The sequence below is a fragment of the Arvicanthis niloticus genome, chromosome 20 (assembly GCF_011762505.2).
Source record: "Arvicanthis niloticus isolate mArvNil1 chromosome 20, mArvNil1.pat.X, whole genome shotgun sequence".
Lineage (NCBI taxonomy): Eukaryota > Metazoa > Chordata > Mammalia > Rodentia > Muridae > Arvicanthis > Arvicanthis niloticus.
The window spans coordinates 51,190,521-51,194,040 of NC_047677.1; the positions used below are offsets into that span (position 1 = coordinate 51,190,521).

The 3,520-nt window shown below is 47.5% G+C and overlaps 1 pseudogene; it reads right to left on the reverse strand.

Annotated features, from left to right (window-relative positions):
- Positions 1 to 212: 212 nt before the first annotated feature.
- On the reverse strand, positions 213 to 1,627 carry LOC117724221 (patr class I histocompatibility antigen, A-2 alpha chain-like; annotated as a pseudogene).
- Positions 1,628 to 3,520: the final 1,893 nt, after the last annotated feature.

Consider the following 3,520-nt stretch of genomic DNA (forward strand, 5'->3'; position numbering starts at 1 on the left):
GAATCAGAATCAGGTCTCTATCACCTCCATCAAGATGGCAATGGATTTGTCTATATTTCCTTTATGTTTTATGATAGCGTTAACGTCAGCACACAGGCCCCAGTGCCTGTGTGGATACATCTTTCCTCTAATGAGGCAGGCAGGGTACACATATAGCTTGGTCTTGAGATCTCTAGGGAGACAAGTACTCAAATCCTGCCCCTTTCTTACCTTCATTTCTTCCACACCAGAAAAATCACCACAGTTCCCACCACCAAAGTTCCAAGAACCAGGCCAATAAGAATTCTCATGATGGGGATGCTTGGTGCAGAAGGCTCTGAGGAGGGAAGGGAAGAAAGAGTGAGTAGTCTGACCCTAGCTCTCAACCCTGATCCTGCTCTGGTTCTTCAAAGAGCTCACACTTTTCCTGACAGCAGAGTGTGTGCTCACATCCACTCCTTACCCCATTTCAGAGTGAGAGGTTCAGGTAACCCTTCATGGTGTACATGACATGTGTATCTCAGCTCTTCTCCAGAAGGAACCAGCACAGCTGCCCACTTCTGGAAGGTTCCATCCCCTGCAGGCCTGGTGTCTGGCAGCTCCATGTCCTGGGTGTGGTTGTTCCCATCCCTCTGTCAGATCAGGGTGATGTCAGCTGGGTAGAAGCCAGGAGCTCCATAGCATTTTAGCTGTCTTTCCCTCTGCATTCCAAGAGCTCAGGTCCTCATTCAGGATGATGTAATCATAGCCATAGTATGCGAGCCGATAGTGACCACGGAGGAAGCTCCCATCACTTGCAACATTGCAGCCAAACACTTCCTGCAGGGTGTGTTAATCTGCCCCACCCCCATTCAGCCTCTGGTCATTGTGATGCTTCTCCCCTCCTTCGTTTTTTTGTCCCAAACTAAACCCCTAACCAGGTCACAGTCTCTGGTTCTCTGGGGTCTCAGGTCTCCAGGGGTCCCTTTGACAATGGCTGAATCTCTGACTTGGGGACCTAGAGTGTAGCTTATTGGGCCAGACCAGGAGGGCACTGAGGCATCATGATCTCAGCCCTGAGGTGACTCACCATCCTTCCTGTGTCCCTAATAATCCACCATGAATCTAAGAACTCGTCTACCTGTCTGTGACAAGCGCAGGGCTTGTGCTGTCTCCTTCTCCCAATATTCAGGTGGCTCCTGCTCCATCCAAGCAGCCCGAGGTTGCATCCTTGCAGTGGGTGCTTTGCTGTCGAAACCCTGAACCTGTATGGAGTCTACATAGCTGACCTGGATGAACCAGGGCTCCCACATGCCAGGCTCCAAAATCACAATGTTGAAAGTCTGCAGCCAGTGTAAGCCTGTGGTTGGTGCACATTGATACCCTGACTCTTCAGCACGAACCCAGAGCAGGTTGGTAGGGAGTGGAGGAGGGGTGGTGGTGGGTCTGTGGACCTGAGATGCAGGAGAGGGTCAGGGGTCCTCCAGCTAAGGGATCAGGGAGGGTGTGGTTAGGCAAGGGAGAAGATGCAGAGATGAGGAGTTCAAGTGCTGAGTCCTGCTCCCCAAAAGGCCAATTCCCTTCAGGTCCTGCACCCACCTGCACAATACTGGGTCAGGGGCAAGGCCACCAACAGGAGGAGGAGGACACAGGGTGCAGGGTTCCTCATCCTCCCTGATGAGTGGAGTCTCAATCAGGACTGGTATCTCTTCACTTTATAACCCTGATGTGGCTGATGCTGATTGGCTTCTCTTAGATTCCCCAGAGGTAGTGACAGAGACCTGATGGGGTGGGTCTTGGAGAGATTAATTCCTGGGGGTGCAGGATTTCTAGAGTCTTGCTTCTCCACCTTGCACCAACTTCTGCAGCCTGGTATCCTGGCATCAGTGTCTAAGCACAAGTCTGTCCTTCTGGTCCAGGTCACAACATCCTTGAGTCCTAGCCCAGAGGCCAGTAAGTCAGCAGTTGTCAAACCTTTCAATGTTAGAATCTCTGTACATGCTCAGACATTGTGTAGCCTCCTGTGGTGACTGTGCTTGTGTGGATTAATTCAATCCATATCTATCATGGTAGGAACTGGAGGGTTTGGGAATCTTGATTCAATGTAGATAGTGACTAGTAATTGCATGAAAGCTGAATGAAAAGAGAAAGAACTATTTTCCAACATGAAACGATGCTGTCAGAAGAGTGTTTGGGATATTTATCATTTCTGGAAGTCCTTATTTTCATCTTCCCCACCACTGACCATTGGATTTTGTGTCTTCCTTTTAGCAGTTTATTTTTTTTAAATTTGAAACACAGAAAAATGTAGTCCCACAGATACATTTTAGGAGAAACAATGTTAAGACTCAGCTTTATTTGTATGCATGTTTGTGTGTCTCTGTGTGTACACAAGGTTCCAGAAGAGGTAGTGGGAAACCCTGGATCTGGAGTTAAGGAACCTGTTAACTGCCAGACTCAAGTGCTGGGAAATCAACTCTGGTCTTCTGCAGGAGCAGCGAGGGCCCTTCAGGTTAGTTTTCATTTGAGATAGCATCTCAGTTTGTAGCCCCAGCTGTCTCAGAAGTGGCCATGTAGGCCAGGCTGGCTTAGCACTGGGACATCCATCTGCTACTGGCTCCAAATTGCTGGAATTAAAGGAATTTGTTAACCAAGTGGGCTACTTGTCAATTTTTCTCCTTGTTAAGTCACTAGATGGGCACAGATGGTACTTCCTCAAGGTTGTTCACACTAAGGACTTCAAACATCATTGAGTCTTTCATTATTGGCTGCATTGACATCCATAGGAGAATCTGGCACACTGAATGGATGCTAGGTTAATGAATGCCATTTTGAAGTAGGGTGTTCTTTACCATGTCCTTTCAGTACAAATTGTCAAAACCTCAGTCATTAATATGGCCACATATTTTCCATAGAAAACCTGGTAAGCATTAAGTAGCCCTTAAGTTGATGGTGAAGAAGTCAAGTGCTCAGAATCACTCATGCTATCTTGGAGCTTAGACATTATCTTTGTTGAAGTCTCTGGGGAGCGATTGGTGGATGATGAATGGACTTTTATACTTCTTATGCTGTAGGAGCAAGACAATCCATTTCTAATTATATTACAACGGAGTTCAGGGTGGGCAGGAAGAAGAGCACCACTCACCCTGTGTGGCAGCAGATGCAGGTTCAACATTTTGGAGAAATATTTGTTACTTAGGCAGGTCTTTATTCAGCTTCCTGGAATGAGATCCACCTCCTGTGAATGAGGGGTGTCTAGACTGGCTGCTGCACAGTTCTGTGAAGTTAGCAAGAACCTCTGTCCATGTTGTTTAGAGTGGTGTGACTCTGACTTCAGTCCTGGTTGACCACAACCCAGTCCTGGTCATAAGCTCTGGTCCCACGTCTGGGGATCCTGCTCTGAGATGTCAGGTTCCAGCCTAAGATTTGCCTGGAGGTGAGGTCATCTTTTGGGAATCTTGGAACAAGCTTCATGGATTCCCTAGTGAGAACCTGTTTTGTTTTATAATCTATTAATGACTTTCCAAAGCTCCTGGCAAATGTTTGTCAGTGGGTTATCCAA